The 17717-nt window shown below is 39.4% G+C and overlaps 1 non-coding gene across 1 annotated transcript; it reads left to right on the top strand.

Moving 5' to 3' along the window:
* The first annotated feature begins 17358 nt into the window (after positions 1 to 17358).
* On the top strand, positions 17359 to 17430 carry trnac-gca (transfer RNA cysteine (anticodon GCA)). The gene has a single exon. It is a non-coding gene; the product is annotated as a tRNA-Cys (tRNA).
* The last annotated feature ends 287 nt before the right edge of the window (positions 17431 to 17717 follow it).

The raw sequence follows: 17717 nt of genomic DNA, 5'->3' as shown, positions 1-17717 counted from the left end.
CAGTATTATCTATCTATCTATCTATTCACAAACAAGAGAATATCTGCAGATGCTGGAAACACAAGCAACACACACAAAATGGGAGGATAGGCAGGTGATAGAGAAGGGACGCACTCAGACGGAACGCTTGAGATGTGTCTATTTTAACACAAGGAGTATTGTGAACAAAGCGGATGAGCTTAGAGTGTGGATCAGTACTTGGAGATATGATGTGGTGGCCATTACAGAGACTTGGATGGCTCAGGAGCAGGAATGGTTACTTCAAGTGCCGGGTTTTAGATGTTTCAGAAAGGACAGGGAGGGAGGCAAAAGAGGTGGTGGGGGGGGGGGGGGCGTGGCACTGTTGATCAGAGATAGTGTCACGGCTGCAGAAAAGGTGGACGTCATGGAGGGATTGTCTACGGAGTCTCTGTGGGTGGATATTAGGAACAGGAAGGGGTCAATAACTTTACTGGGTGTTTTTTTTTATAGGCCGCCCAATAGTAACAGGGATATCGAGGAGCAGATAGGGAAACAGATCCTGGAAAGGTGTAATAATATCAGAGTTGTCATGATGGGAGATTTTAATTTCACAAATATCGATTGGCATCTCCCTAGAGTGAGGGGTTTAGATGGGGTGGAGTTTGTTAGGTATGTTCAGGAAGGTTTCTTGACAGTATGTAGATAAGCCTACAAGAGGAGATTTGGTATTAGGAAATGAATCTGGTCAGGTGTCAGATGAAAGGATGTGGAAGCCATAGAAAGGGTGCAGAGGAGATTTACAAGGATGTTGCCTGGATTAGGGAGCATGCCTTATGAAAACAGGTTAAGTGACCTCAGCCTCAACCTCCTTGGAGCGACAGAGGATGAGAGGTGACCTGATAGAGGTGTAGAAGATGATGAGAGGCATTGATCGTGTGGATAGTCAGAGGCTTTTTCCCAGGGCTGAAATAGTTGCCACAAGAGGGTACAGGTTTAAGGTGCTGGGGATTAGGTACAGAGGAGATGTCAGGGGTAAGTTTTTTACGCAGAGTGGCGAGTGCATGGAATGGGCTGCCGGCAACGGTGGTGGAGGCAGATACAATAGGGTCTTTTAAGAGGCTTTTAGATAGGTACATGGAGCTTAGAAAAATAGAGGGCTATGGGTAAGCCTAGTAATTTCTAAGGTAGGGACATGTTCGACACAATTTTGAGGGCCGAAGGGCCTGTATTGTGCTGTAGGTTTTCTATGTTTCTATATTTCTAAAATGCTGGAGGAACTCAGCAGGCAGGCAGCATCTGTGGAAAAGAGTACAGTCGTTGTTTCAGGCCGAGAACCTTTGGCAGGACCCTTCTCTTTTTATTTCCATAATTTCTCTTGTTTTGTACATTGTTTCCCAGTCTCTATGTATAGGTTTTCATAAGTTCTATTGTATTTCTTTACTTTTTTGTAAATGCCTGCAAGAAGGTGAATATTGATGTAATATATGGTGAAATATTGATGTAATATATGGTGACATATACGTACTTTGATAATAAATTTACTTTGACTTTGAGGAATGTGCAGAAGTTGGTAGATAAGTTCACTTTGTTTTCTCAAAATCCCACAGACTTGTAAACATGGTATTTGTACTCTCTGAGCAATTGTTGAACATACAATGCCAAGGACTAATTTTGGAGCTGACACATTGAAGTAATTGCACGAGATTGAAACTCAGTTCAGGAAACAAGGTCAGAAACTCAGCTTGATATACAGTGATGTGTTGAACAAAAAATAACTCAGAGGAATTTTCCTGAGAGGAAAATATTTGTCCTGTTGTGTCAAAGCAACATAATTTGCTTATAACTGATGATGTTTGAAGCTATTTAATGGTGTGCATTGCTCACCCAGTGTACAGCGGTTAGTGTCAAGACAACAATCAGGAATGGAACATCCAGTTTAATTTTAACTCTCTCCAATGTAGGACATCAGTGGGTAATGAACCATGTAAGTCACAATGCTGATTAAGATCTGTAAACGTTTCAACATACTTTACAGCTCTCTGACTGTATGTCTTGCTTTGCAACACCCTCTGTGTCTCAGAGTGAAAGAGCAGAACGATGGAGAAGCCCCCGAGGCTAAAAGATGGGTATCTGTTTTGAACCTCCAACAGGATCCTTCTCTCTCTTTCAATCTTTTTATTAATATTAATAATATGAACAAAATACAATTGATATATTAATTGTATATTAATAAACAGAAAAAAAGAGAAAAAAATGTTTGCAAAATTAGCTAACTTACTAATCTAATAGCTAATAAAGAAGAAAAAAGAAGCAAAAAAAGAAAAAAAAGAAAAACTAGAAAAAAAAGGGCTGTTTATAATATCTCACAAGAATACATAATCATCAGTGTCGTCAACTCCGATCCTCTCAACATAAATAAGGTTAAAGCTGGAAAATCAAATAAGCTTGGAACAGGGTCATATTACATCATATGAAAATATTGAATAAATGGTCTCCATATCTTTTCAAATTTAATAGAAGTATCGAATACACCACTTCTAATTTTTTCTAAATTTAAACATAACATAGTTTGAGAAAACCAATGAAATATAGTGGGAGGATTAATTTCCTTCCAATTCAACAAAATAGATCTTCTAGCCATCAGAGTGAGAAATGCAATCATTCGACAGGCGGAAGAAGATAATTGAAGTGAGTCCATCATTGGTAAACCAAAAATTGCGGTAATAGGATGGGGTTGTAAATCGATGTTCAGTACCGCAGAGATAATATCAAAAATATCTTTCCAATATTTTTTCAAAAGCGGACATGACCAAAACATGTGAGTTAAAGACGCGGTTTCAAACTGACATCTATCACAAATAGGATTTATATAAGAATAAAACTGAGCTAATTTGTCCTTGGACATGTGGGCCCTATGTACGACCTTAAATAGTATTAATGAATGTTTGGCACATATAGATGATGTATTAACTAATTGAAGAATTCTATCCCAATTCTCAATAGGAATAATAAGATTAAGCTCTCTTTCCCAATCATTTTTTGTCTTATAAAGGGGCTCCGAACATATCTTCATAATTATATTATAAAGTTTTGATATAAGCCCTTTTTGAAAAGGGTTTAATTCAAAGAAACTCTCCAAAATATCTGAAGACACAAAATTTGGAAACGTAGGAAGTACCGTACTTAAAAAATGCCTAATCTGTAAATATCTAAAAAAATGAAATCTAGGCAAATTATATTTATTAGATAATTGCTCAAAAGACATAAAACAATTGTCCAAAAATAAATCAGAAAATCTTAGTAATCCCTTAGTTTTCCAAGCCGAAAAAGCTTGATCTATAATTGAAGGGTGGAAAAAGCAATTAGATACAATAGGAATATTTAAAACGAATTGAGTCAACCCGAAAAATTTCCGAAATTGAAACCATATACGTAAACTATGTTTAACTATCGGGTTGTCAATTCGTTTCGGCAATTTGGAAAGAGCAAAAGGGAGAGAAGTCCCTAAAATAGAACCCAGAGCATAACCTGATACCGATTTAATTTCCAAACTCACCCAATGAGGGCCAAAAGATCCATCCCAGTCTTTCAACCAACATAACAAATATCTAATATTAACTGCCCAATAATAAAATCTGAAATTAGGTAATGCCAACCCACCTTCCTTCTTAGTTTTCTGTAAGTATATTTTACCTAACCTGGGATTTTTATTCTGCCATATATATGAGGAAATTTTTGAATCAACATTAGTAAAAAAAGATTTCGGAATAAAAGTTGGTACCGCTTGAAAAATATATAAAAACTTAGGTAAAATAACCATCTTAATAGCATTAATCCTACCTATCAGAGATAAAGATAATGGTGACCACTTAGTAAACAAGCATTTAATCTGATCAATTAAGGGTAAAAAATTAAACCTAAATAATTCTTTATGGTTTTTTGTGATTTTAATCCCTAAGTAAATAAAAGAGTCATTAACTAATTTAAAAGGTAAGTTTCCATAAATTGGGACCTGTCTATTCAAAGGAAACAATTCACTCTTATTAAGATTTAACTTATACCCAGAAAACTCACTAAATTGAGCCAACAATGATAGAACTGCTGGAATAGATTTCTCAGGGTTAGAAATGAATAATAATAAATCATCTGCATACAAAGATAACTTATGAATATCTGTCCCACGATTAATACCCGAAATATCCTGTGATTCTCTGATGGCAATTGCCAAAGGTTCTAAAGCAATGTTAAATAGTAATGGGCTAAGAGGACAGCCTTGTCTAGTGCCCCGAAATAAACAAAAAAAGGGAGATCTTTGATTATTAGTAAACACCGAGGCTACTGGAGTGTGATAAATCAGTTTAATCCAAGAAATGAATGTCGGACTAAAATTAAACTTCTCCAACACATAAAATAAGTAAGGCCATTCAACTCTATCAAATGCTTTCTCCGCATCTAATGAAATAACACATTCTGAAGTGCTATGTGAAGGAGTATAAACAATATTCAGTAATCTCCTAACATTGAAAAAAGAATAGCGATTTTTAATAAAACCGGTTTGATCTTCCGAAATAATTTGGGGTAATACCTTCTCCAGCCTGGATGCCAGTAACTTGGAAAAGATCTTGGAGTCTACATTCAATAAAGATATTGGTCTATAGGATGCACAGTCAGCAGGGTCTTTATCTTTCTTCAGTATTAAAGAAATGGAAGCTCTATAAAAAGATTGTGGCAAATTCCCCAATCTAATTGCTTCTTCAAAAACCCTGCATAACCAAGGAGAAAGAGTAGCGGAAAAACATTTTTAAAATTCTACTGTATACCCATCTGGACCTGGTGCTTTCCCAGAATTCATTGAGGAAATAACCCCTTTAATTTCTGCATCCGTAATAGGAGTATGTAATATTGAAAGATCATCGGATGATAATTTTGGAAAATTCAATTTCCCAAGAAAATCACACATGGTATTATGATCCTGAGGGAATTCAGATTGATACAGGGAGGTATAAAAGTCTTGAAATGACTTATTTATCTCATCATGGTTAACTGTCAAATCCCCATTCTGCTGACGAATCTTAGTGATTTGACGTTTAACCAAAACATTCTTCAACTGACTAGCTAACAGTTTACCCGATTTATCACTATGTATATAAAAATCAGATCTGGTTTTCATTAATTGATTTTCAATTGGAGATGTAAGTAATAAACTATGTTCCGTTTGAAGTTCAACCCTTTGTTTGTAAAGCTCCTTACTAGGAGTGATCGAATATTTCTTGTCAATCTCTTTAATTTTATCAACCAATAAAAGAGTTTCCTTCTTAATGCGTTTTCTCAGACCAACAGAGTAAGAGATAATCTGTCCACGTATATACGCTTTAAAGGTGTCCCAAAGTGTTCTGCAAGAAATATCATCCGTGGAATTAGTTGAAAAGAAGAAATCGATCTGTTCCTTCATAAATTTAATAAAGTCCGGATCTTGCAGTAAGGTAGAGTCAAATCGCCATTGTCTAACATTAGAAGCTGTATCCGTAAATTTAATAGAAAGTTTTAATGGAGCATGGTCAGAGATATCTATAATATCATAATTACAACCAATTACCGATGGAATAAAACAAGAGTCAATAAAAAAATAATCAATTCTCGAATAAGAATGATAAACATGTGAGAAAAAAGAAAACTCTTTGTCGTTAGGATGCCGAAATCTCCAAATATCAAAAACTCCATTATCAGTCAAAAAGGAGTTAATACAAGTGGCTGACTTATTGGGTAAAGTCTGAATAGATATAGATTTGTCCATCAAAGGATTTAAACAACAATTAAAGTCACCACCCATTATTAACTTATATTCATTTAGATTAGGTAAAGAAGTAAATAAGGACTTAAAAAAATCAGGACAATCCACATTTGGAGCATAAACATTCACCATAGCAACCTTTTTATTACAAAGTAAACCTGTAATTAACAAAAATCTACCATTCGGATCCGAAAGGATATCATGTTGAACAAATGCAATAGAGGAGTCAATAAAAATTGAAACTCCCTTAACTTTGGTGTTCGAATTCGAATGATACTGTTGACCCCGCCAAGACCTAAAAAAGCGATATTTGTCCTCCTTCCTCACATGAGTTTCTTGTACAAAAATGATATGAGCATTAAGTCTTTGGAATACTTTGAAAATCTTCTTTCGTTTAATCGGATGGTTTAAACCATTAGTATTCCAAGACACAAAATTAATGGTCTGAGCCATGCTTCTAAAATCAACCCTTTGGTATAAAAAGGGTTAACCATAAAAAGAGCGGACCCGGAAGTGACGACATCGTAGACATATTTGAAGTTCAAAAACAGCCCAAATGAAAAAACTAAAACAAACTGGTAAAAGAAAAATAAAATTAGAAAACAGACCATCCCCCACCCCCACAAGAAAAAGAAAAAAAGCCAAAATATGGCTAGAAAAAGAAAAAAAATAAGACTAATTCTACCCCCATATCAGCGGAAGACCACTCCGTATATAAAGGATATATATTAAAAAAACCACCCCAACTTTAAAAATTATAATCACTATACTAAAAACCACTCTTCTTAATATACTTAGTTGTAAAAAAAAGAATATAATCACTAAAAGCTTATAAATCGGGTTATAACCCAAACAAATCAAGAAATATTTAAACTATGATAAGCGATGCATTATAGGAAGAAGAGAGAAGAAAAAATAACACCATCTTAAATAAAACCAAGAATATTTTTCCAAAATACCCCCATCTTAATAAAAAAGAATTTACCTTTGAAGGGTTAAAAATACACCTTCGAAGGAACAAAAATAATAGTCAAAAATATAGTATAATGGTTAAAGTGTATAAAACAGAGCGATTAATATGACGAAAACACACTTTAACTTAAATATAAAGTATAGGATAAACCTACACCAATAACCAGAGACTAAATCTGGTTTGAGGAATCGAAAACTATCTTACACGATCAGAATCACTCATTTATTAGAGATTAGTGTCTGTAGCAGTAGGGAAGTTCTCCTCCAGATAACTTCTCGCTTCAGATGTAGAAAGGAAAACCTGGCGTGGAGCATTCGGCGGAGAGATTCTAAGCTTCGCGGGGTATAAGAGCGCAGGTTTTAGATTTTTCTCATAACATTCAGACATCAGAGGTTTAAAAAGAAGCCTTTTCTTCATAACTTCAGGACTAAAATCTTCAACCAAACGGAAATAGTAATCTTGAAATTTAACCATTCCAACCCGCCGAGCCACACGAATAAGTTGTTCTTTGTCGTGTACATAATGAAACCGAACAATTACAACCGAAGGTTTAGCTGGAACACTCGATGATCGACACCAAATTCTATGTGCTCGGTCAAGTAACGGAGGGTTAACTGGATCCTTCTCAGAGAATTATATGGAGCCATCAAAATTCACTGAATATCATTAGAATATTCAGCCATCTTAAACTTCAAAGTTCGAAGTAAATTTATTATCAAAGTATGCATATGTCACCATCTACTACTCTGTTACTCATTTTCTTGTGGGCATTCACAATAGAGCAAAGAAAGACAATAGAATCAATGGAAATCTAACAGATGGAGAAATAACCAATGTGCAAAATGAAGGCAAAATATGCAAATACAAAAAAGCAAGTAATAAATACAACAAATAAATAACACTGAAAACATGAGTTGTAAGACCTTGAAAATGAGTCCATAGGTTGTGGAATCAGTTCAGCATTGAGGTGAGTGAAGTTATCTATGCTGATTCAACTAACTTTTCATGAACCTGGCTGTGCAGGACCTAAGGCTCCTGTACCTCCTACCTGATGGTAGTAGTGAGAAGAGAGCATTGTCTAGATGGTGGACATTAAGACAAAGGAGAAAAATTTGATAATTTGGCCCATTGAGTCTGCTCCTCTATTCAATCATGAATAATTCATTTTCCTTCTCAATCCCATTCTCCCAGCTTTTGATACCTTTATATTAATCAAATAGGGTGGTATGGTAGGTTAGTAGTTAGCACATTGCTTTACAGTGACCCAGGTTCATCTCCCACCACTGTCTGGAAGGAGGTTGTACATTCTCCCTAAGACTGCATTGGTTTCCTCCAGATGCTCTGGTTTCCTCTAGGTGTCCTGGCCTCCACAGCTGTTTTCAAGTCAAGTCACTTTTTATTGTCATTTCAACCATAAAGACTGGTACGTTACACAGTAAAAACGAGACAGCGTTTTTCAGGACCATGGTGCTACATGAACAATACAAAAACTACACTGAACTATGTAAACCAACACAAAAACTACACTAGACTACAGACCTACCCAGGACTGCATAAAGTACACAGAACAGTGCAGGCATTACAATAAATAATAAACAAGACAATAGGCACAGCAGAGGGCAGTAGGTTGGTAGTCCGATGGCTTGGAGGAAAATCTGTTACATAAATAAACAGCTGAATGGTGGCGTTTGCGATTCCATCTGTTTCTGTACACTCACCAAGTATTTCGTTGCCACAGATGTAGTCAAATTTAATGTCCATTGGAGAGCAGAATGGACGGGAGAGCCGGCAATGAATTCAACAGATTCACCAATCTATGGCTAAAGAAATTCCTCCTCCTCTTTGATCAAAAGGGACCTCCCTTGTATTCTGAGGCTGTGCCCTCTGATCCTGGACTCTCCCACTATTGGAAACATCCTCTCTACATTAACTCTAGCTAGGCCTTTCTTATCCTTGCTGAACTTAGGTAAATCTCTCTTTCTGGTTCTCTGTCTCTAGCCATTCAGGGCACAGCTCAAATTTTCATCCAGGTACTTAGCCATAGAGTCTTAGAGATATAGCATGGAAACAGGCACTTTGGCCCATTGGGTCCACACTGATCATTGACCCATCCTCTCCTAACTCATTCTCTCCACAATCCCAATAACTATCCCCCAGATTCTACCACTCATGTACCCACGAGGGGCAATTTACTGGGCCAGTTAACTTGCAAATCTTCAGGATGTAAGATAAAACCCAAACAATGTGGGGGGTGGGGGGGAGACATGTAACTCCACACAGGAAGCAACAGAGGTCAGGATTGAACCCATGCCTGTAAAGCTGTGAGGCTGTGGCTTTACGAGCTACATGTCTCTCCCAATCGTAAATGTAAATGTGATTTCGGAGTTTCAGAGCCTATAACTCTTTGAGTGGATAAAGGCAATGGATGCTGGTCAGGCCACATTCATGGTCTGTATTTCCAGCGTTTTCTGTTTATATTTTAGATTTCCAACATCTTTAGTTTTTATCTTATCTTTTTTAATCAAAGCACCTTTTACTGTGCTGTACCATTCTATCAACAAGCAGGGAAGCCATACTGCTTAATTTGCTCCATATACAGCAACTGGTTATCTCTTGTGCAATCAAATGCATCTATCTTTCCAATGTAGCCAGCCATTTCTGCTCTTTGTTTATTTATGATTATTATCACCTGGTACTTGTCCATTTTCTGCTTTTTATTTTAAACTTTGAACACCTCGCTACGCTTTTTTTTGTTGTCTTGGGTTCTTTTAAAACTTATTTGTCACCACTGATATATTTTGTAACTCCAAAACATAAAACTGATTGCAAGAAAAAGATGGGAGTCCAGGAGAATGGGTCTTAGTTTCATTTTTACTTTAAGTGAGGCATGCAATTATGATGCGGTGGCATAATGACAAATGCCATTCACATATAACCCATACTGAATTATCTAAATGAACAAGAATGCTTAATCAAACAATATATTAACAATATTACTCAAATACTTTTTAAATTTAAATACACAACAGTCGGCACAGACACTATGGGACAAAACGCTTGAACTGCTTGTGCCATTTCTAACTGCCCTCCTTTTATCCTACTAATTAACTTCAGCCTCTGCGGTCTGATTTATATCATTTTTTCCAAGGGAATCAAAACCCTTCTGTTTATACCTTAACTAAATACATCTTGATCAAGCTTCCACTCAGTCTATACTGCTCCCCAGAAAATAAACAACCTTGACAGCCTCTTCGCAGAGCTAGAATTCTCCAGCTTTGGCCACAGCTTCATAACACACTCTATGGCAATGCTGCCTGACCTGCTAAGTTCCTCCAGCATTTTGTGTGTGATTCTCTGGACCTCCAGTGTCTCTAGTTCAATGTTCATCCAGACCAAGGTGTACTACACAGTACATAAAGTTTAATTTATTACACAAATAAATTAACAAATAATTAAATACATATATTCTAGAAGACTGATAATTAGCACAAGGTACATTTACAATACAAGTTCAAACATAAACAGTTTAACGCTACTGCTGCTTCATACATGATGAGACCTGGGTGGTGGCAGGGAGTTCAGTAGTCGGAAATGGAGCAGGTAAATTTGAGGGCAGGTTGGAAGTTGGAGGCAAAGTCGATGAAGTTGACGAGCTCAGTATCAGAGCCACCTTCTTACTCTGACTTCTCATCTCTTCCAGTCCTGATGAAGGGTCTCGGCTTGAAATGTCGACTGTTTTCTTTTTTCCATAGATGCTGCTTGGCCTCACTAAGAGTAAGTTCTCAACCAAGTCTGGGTCATTAATAGCACCACTTCACATGAGCTACTAGAATTTAATGGGTTCCTCTCTGACTCCCTCTTAGTCCTCTAACTGTCCAGTTTCCCCTTGTATGTCAATCCTGCCATCCTAGGAATCAGCCTGTTTTTTAATCCAGGCATTGGCATTCTCGGTGACTGTGGTTCACGGAGCTTAATGATCATCTTGGTCACTAGACACTCATCCATAATGTACACCAATTCTGGATTTTGCTGCAAAATTGCAGTATCTTAGGGACATGTAGTGGTCTGGGTAGCTTCACAGAGACCTTAGGAATGATAATGATCAAAAATGGCCTATTGGTGGCATAGCAGGCTGTAGCTAAGTTATAAAGCAGTAGAGCACATCATATGTGCTTAGACTGTATAAGACTCGGGTCAGGCCACAGTGTACTGCTGTGGTCAGCACATACTACAGCAGAGGTTTCTCACCTCACTCCCTTTCCTTGATCTCTCTGTCTCAATTTCTGGAGTCACTTTATCTACTGATATCTTTTATAAACCCACTGATTCTTACAGCTACCTGGACTATACCTCTTCCCACCCTGTTACTTGTAAAAATGCCATCCCCTTCTCTCAATTCCTCCGTCTCCGCCACATCTTCTCTCAGGATGAGGCTTTTCATTCCAGAACTAATGAGATGTCTTCCTTCTTCAGAAAAAGGGGCTTTCCTTCCTCCACCATCAACACTGCCCTCAACCGCATCTCTTCCATTTCACATACGCCTGCTCTCACCCCATCCTCCCGCCACCCTACCAGGTATAGGGTTCCACTTGTCCTCACCTACCACCCCACCAGCCTCTGAGTCCAGCACATAATTCTCTGTAACTTCCACCATCTCCAACGGGATATGTACAAGATAATGAGAGGCATTGATCATGCTGATAGTCAGAGGCTTTTTCCCAGGGCTAAAATGGCTAGCACTAGAGAGGGCATAGTTTTAAGGTGCTGGGGAGTAGGTACAGAGGGGATGTCAGGGGTAAGTTTTTTACGCAGAGAGTGGTGAGTGTGTGGAATGGGCTGCTGGCGGGGGTGGTGGAGGCGGAAACGATAGGGTCTTTTAAGAGACTCCTGAATGGATACATGCAGCTTAGAAAAACAGAGGGCTATGGGTAAGCCTAGGTAGTTCTAAGGTAAGGACATGTTCGGCACAGTTTTGTGGGCTGAAGGGCTTGTATTGTGCTGTAGGTTTTTTATGTTTCTATGTTTCTAGGATCCCACCACTAAGCACATCTTCCCCTCGCCCCACTTCCACTTTCTGTAGGAGTCATTCCTAATGCAACTCCCTTGTCCATTCTTCCCTCTCCACAGATCTCCCTCCTGGCAAGCGGAATAAGTGCTACACCTGCCCTTGCAGCTCCTCCCTCACTACCTTTCAGGGCCCCAAACAGTCCTTCCAGGTGAGGCGACACTTCACCTGTGAGTCTGTTGGGGTCATCTCCAGTATCCAGTGCTCCCGGTGTAGCCTCCCGTATATCAGTGATACCCTATGTAGATTGGGAGACTGCCGAGCACTGACACTCTGTCCACGAGAAAAAGCAGTGGCCACCCATTTAAATTCTACTTCCCATTCCCATTCCAACATGGCCTCCTTCTCTGCCGTGATGAAGCTACACTCAGTTTGGAGGAGCAATGCCTTGTATTCTATCTGGATAGTCTCCAACCTGATGGCATGAACATTGATTTCTCAAACTTCCGGTAATTGCCTCAACCCCCTCTCCTTCACCATTCCCAATCCCCATTTCCCTCATCAACTATCTCCTTATCTGTTCATCACCTCCGTTTGATGCTCCTCCCCTTCCCTTCCTTCCATGGCCTTCTATCTTCTTCTATCAAATTCCCCCTTCTTCAGCTCTCTATCTCATTCACCAATCAACTTCCCAACTCTTTACTTCTCCTCTCCCCCCTCCCGGTTTCACGTATCTCCTACTACCTTATACTTCTTCCTCCCCTCATCTTCTTACACTGACTTCTCATTTCCTTTTTCCAGTCCTGATGAAGGGTCTCCACCCAAAATGTCGACTGTGTACTCTTCTCCATGGATGTCGCCTGGCCTGCTGAGTTCCTCCAGCACTTTGTGTGTGTGTTGCTTGGATTTCCAGCATCTGCAGATTTTCTCTTGTTTGTGGGCACGCTATGTTGGCATTGGAAGCGTGGCAACACTTGTAGGCTACCCAACACAATTCTCACTGTTTATATTTGATGCAACAGCACACTTTACTGTATGTTTCAACTTACATGTGACAACTAACGCTAATCTTTAATAATCTTTTCCATCAACTCCCCATAGATTCTACCCACACACTGCAGGTTTGGGGGGGGGGGTAATTTATAGCAGCCAATGAAATCAACAAAGATTTTAGGATGTGGGAGGAAACCCTCGTGCTCACAATACGAGCATGCAAACTCCACACAGACATTGAACTTGAGTCACTGGAGCAGTGAGGGAGCAACACTTTTAGTTACATCACTCTGCCAGCTAGCAAATTCTTAATTCTTCGTTATTTCCTCCCTGGATTGAGGTTGACTTTCTTTCTATGGAGTCATAGGGATTTGATGAGATCAATGTGGGAGCTATAGGTTCCTCAACAGACTGGTAGCATAGTGGTTAGTGCAACACTATTACAGCTCGGGGTGTCAGAGTTTGGAGTTCAAAGAGTCTCTATATGTTATCCCTGTGGCATGTATGGATTTTCTTCCGGTGCTCCAGTTTCCTCCCACAGTCCAAAGACCTACTGGGTAGGTAAATCTGTTATTGTAAATTGTCCTGTGATTAGGTTAGGGTTAATCAGGGTTGTCGGGGGTTGCTGGGGTGATGTGGCTCAAAGGGCCAGAAGGGCCTTCTCCACGCTGATAGATAAATAAAAAATATATATAAAAGATAGGAGACGAGATACCTGATTGGGTGAGTAGTTTGTGTGGCGTTTGTGTAAGGGGCTCCTTTCGTAATTTGTGTTGAACTTCCGTGTGTTCAAAGTTTGTGGATTCAAAGATCTGTTACTTGATTGTTCTGTTGGAGAATTTGGATAAATACATGGATGGGAAGAGGTATGGAGGGCTATGGTCCAGGTGTGGGTCCATGGGACCATAAAACCCCACTCTTCTGCCTTCTCCCCATATCCTGTCATGCCCTGAATCTATCAACCTCTGCCTTAAATATAACCAGTGACTTGACCACCACAGCTGCCTGTGGCAACAAATTCCACAGATTCACCACCATCTGACTAAAGAAATTCCTCCTCATCTCTTTTCTAAAAGGATTCTCCTTTATTCTGAGGCTGTGTCCTTTAGTCTTGGACTCCCCCACCATAGGAAACATCCTCTCTACATCCACTCCCTCAAGGTCTTTCACCATTCAATAGGTTTCAATGAGGTTACCCCTCATTCTTCAGAATTCTAGTGAATACAGGCCCAGAGCCATCAAACACATATGACAAGCCTTTCAATCCCAAAATAATTTTCGTGAACATCCTTTGAACCCTCTCCAATGTCAGGACATCCTTTCTTAGATAAGGGGCCCAAAACTGCTCACAATAGTCCAAGTGAAGCCATACCAATGCTTTATAAAGTCTCAATATTACATCCTTGCTTTTATATTCTAATCCTCTTGAAATAAATGCTAACATTCTATTTACCTTCCTCACCATCAATTCAACTGGCAAATTAACCTTTAGAAAATATTGCATAATGACTCCCAAGTCCCTTTGCATCTCAGATTTTTGTATTTTCTCACCATTTAGAAAATAGTCAACCCTTTTATTTCTTCTACCAAAGTGCATGACCATACACTTCCCGATACTATTCCTTCTGCCATTTCTTTGCCCATTCTCCAAATCTGCCAAGTTTATCTGTAACCATTCTGCTTCCTCAAAACTAACTGCCACTCCACCTATCTTCATATTGTCCACAAACTTGGCCACAAAGCCATCAAGTCCGTCATCCAAGTCATTGACATATAATGTAAAAAGAAGCGGACCCAACACAGACTCTTTTGGAACACCACTAGTCACTGGCAGCCAACCAGAAAAGTCTCACTCTATGCCTCCTGCCAATCAACCTCTGCTTTAAGCATGCTAGTATCTTTCCTGTAATACCATGGGCTCTTAACTTGTTAAGCAGCCTCATGTATGTCAAAGGCTTTCTGAAAATCCAAGTACACAACATCCACTGATATTCCTTTGTCTATCCTGCTTGTTATTTCTTCAAAGAATTCCAACAGATTTGTCAGGTAAGATTTTCCCTTGAGGAATCCATGCTGACTACAGCCTATTTCATCATGTGCCTCCAAGTGCACTGAAACCACATCCTTAACAATCCACTCCAACATCTTCCCAACCACTGATATCAGACTAACTGGCCTATACTTTCCTTTCTGCTGCATCTCTCTCTTCTTGTAAAGTGGAGTGAAATTTGCAAATTTCCATTTCTCCGGAACCATGCCAGGATCAACTGATTCTTGAAATATCATTACTAATGCCTCCACAATCTCTTCAGCCACCTCTTTCATAAACTGAGGTGTATACCATCTTGTTTTTAAAAGCTTCCCAATCCTCTACCCTCCCACTAATTTTGCTGTTATATGCCCTCTGTTTGGTTTTTATGTTGCCTTTGACTTCTCTTGTTAGCCACAGTTGTGTCATTCTGCCTTTAAAATACTTGTTCCTCTTTGGGATGTACAGTATATTATCCTGCACCTTCCGAATTGCTCCCAGAAATTCCAGCCATTGTTGCTCTGCCGTCTTCCCTGCCAGAGTACTTTTCCAATCAATTTGGCTAGCTCCTTTCCCATGCCTCTGTAATTCCCTTTACTCCACTGTAATACTGATACATTTGATTTTAGCTTCTCCTTCTCAAATTTCAGGGTGAATTCTATCATATTGTGATCAATGCCCATAATGGTTCCCTTACCTTAAGCTCTCTCATCAATTCCAGTTCATTGCACAACACCCAATCCAGAACTGCCTTTCCCCTAGTGGGATCAACCACAAGCTGCTCTAAAAAGCCATCTCATAGGCATTCTAGAAATTCCCCCTACTGGGATGCAGCACCAAACTGCTTTCCCCAATCTACCTGCATATTGAAATCCCCTATGACTATTGTAACTTTGCCCTTTTGACATGCATTTTCCATCTCCTGCTGTAATTTATAGATTCCATTTTTACTACTGTTTGGGGTATGTATATAACTGGCCAGAATAATAGTTCGGCACAGAGTAGATGGGCCAAAGGGCCTGTGACTGTGCTTTAGTACTCTATGAATCTATGACTCTATTGTGAAATCAAGAGTCCATCCTATTTTAAGAGATAAGTAAGGCTACGTCCACACTAGACCAGATAATTTTGAAAACGCCGGTTTTGCGTAAAACCGATAGGCGTCCACACCAAGCATTTTTGAAAATACCTGCATCCATATTAAAATGGGTATTTGGGCGAAGCTCCTCCTACTGGGCATGCACAGGACACATCTACAGAAAAGAGCGACATGTTTGGGGTCAAATCTCACTGTGAAAGTCCACGTTTGTGCAGTTACAGACTAGAAAAACTTAAACCGAAATTGCCAAACGATGGACAGCTGTTGGCTCTCGCACAGGAGGATCTAAAACTAAAAGAAACAAATACTGGAGCGTATGGAGGCAACTGACAGGGAGTTCATGGACAGATTGACCCGGCTGATGATGAACATTGAAAACCTGACTAACTCTGTTGCATTAATAAAGCACCTTGTTAAATGTACTAAACATGTCTGCATCAGTGTTATCTTGTATTTCCATACAATGTTACATTAGGTTGTTGCACATCTATTGTCAGAGAAGTACTTGCATAAATAGGTAAACCACCTTCATACGAGCAAGGACAGAAAACAGGGCAAAGTGAGTATATTTATTTATTCAGTAAGTTATGGGTCAAAGTATTTAGTGAGTACATTTCTAACTCTTCTGGCTTCAGTCTCGTTGCCATTTGTTCTGAAATTGTTAGGTTGTGTGGGGGTTTGTGTTCGGGAAAACAATGAAATGCCGCCATCTGTTCTGGCACATCATGACAGCATTTCTAGAAACCTCCAGTTACCCAGTCCACACTACTCTTGCCCAAGCAATGTTTTCAAATTTACACACTCTGGAGGGCATTTTAGAAAAGCTCTGTTTTCGGAGGAGGAAAACGCTGTTTCAGTATGGACGGAGGGTCAGAACAAAGAGAAAAAGCTTCGGTTACGGATTTATCCGGTCTAGTGTGGACGTAGCCTAAGAGGATGTTTCCCTGTGTGGGGATTTCTAGAACTTCTATAATAAACTCTTATTAGCATTTTGATTGTGAGGTAAAAAGTCCATTTTATCATTCAAGAACTCCATTCAAGTGTCTGATAACAATGAGGTAGAAGCAGTCCTTGGGCCTGGAGATTTGTGTTTTCACTCCCCAATGGGAGTGGGGAGAAGAGAGAACGTCCGGGGTGGATTCGTCGTTGGCTATGCTGGTTGATTTATTGAGGCACTGAGAAGTATAGACAATAGTACTGAGCTAGATAGCCTTCCCAATGCTGCTCCTTTACTCTGAACAACACTGAGCCCAGGAGTCAATGGAAAGTTGTTTCTTTTTCTAGGATGATCTTTGATCTCTTCCCTCTCGGCCTGATAATTAGTGACTGAGAACCATTGGGGAGGGGTCACAGCTCTGCAAACAGCTCTGTGATAGTGTGCATTCCACTGAACGGCAATGTAATCACAATCTGCCACACAGCAGCACAATTAATGCTGTAAACTTTGGCAATAAGATTGTAATCGAATCTACTATTTATTTAAAATACAATAGTTTTTATTTCATCAGGAGTTATAGCTCAGTGGTAGAGCATTTGACTGCAGGTCAAGAGGTCCCTGGTTCAAATCCAGGTGGCCCCTCTTTTCATAAGTGACACTAAAACTGAAGAAGGCTACTCAACCTTTCAAACCTATCCTCTTCATCCTTCCTTTGTATAACCCCAGATTTTCTTTTTCCATTTTTCCATTTTCCACAACACTATTTTCCATTTACCCCAGAATATATTGGTACAATTCTACACTGTCATCATGTAGAGCATCCTCACATCACTCACATCACTGCTTTGATGCAGAACCCTCTCACAAAACTACAGTGATCTGTCAGGTCAGCAGAAAGGGTCATTAGCTGCAATCTACCATTACTGCAG

The sequence above is a fragment of the Hemitrygon akajei genome, chromosome 18 (assembly GCF_048418815.1).
Source record: "Hemitrygon akajei chromosome 18, sHemAka1.3, whole genome shotgun sequence".
In the NCBI taxonomy this organism is placed as follows: Eukaryota; Metazoa; Chordata; class Chondrichthyes; order Myliobatiformes; family Dasyatidae; genus Hemitrygon; species Hemitrygon akajei.
The sequence above is the reverse complement of the archived record's forward strand: the minus strand, read 5'-3'. Positions and strand labels throughout refer to the sequence as shown.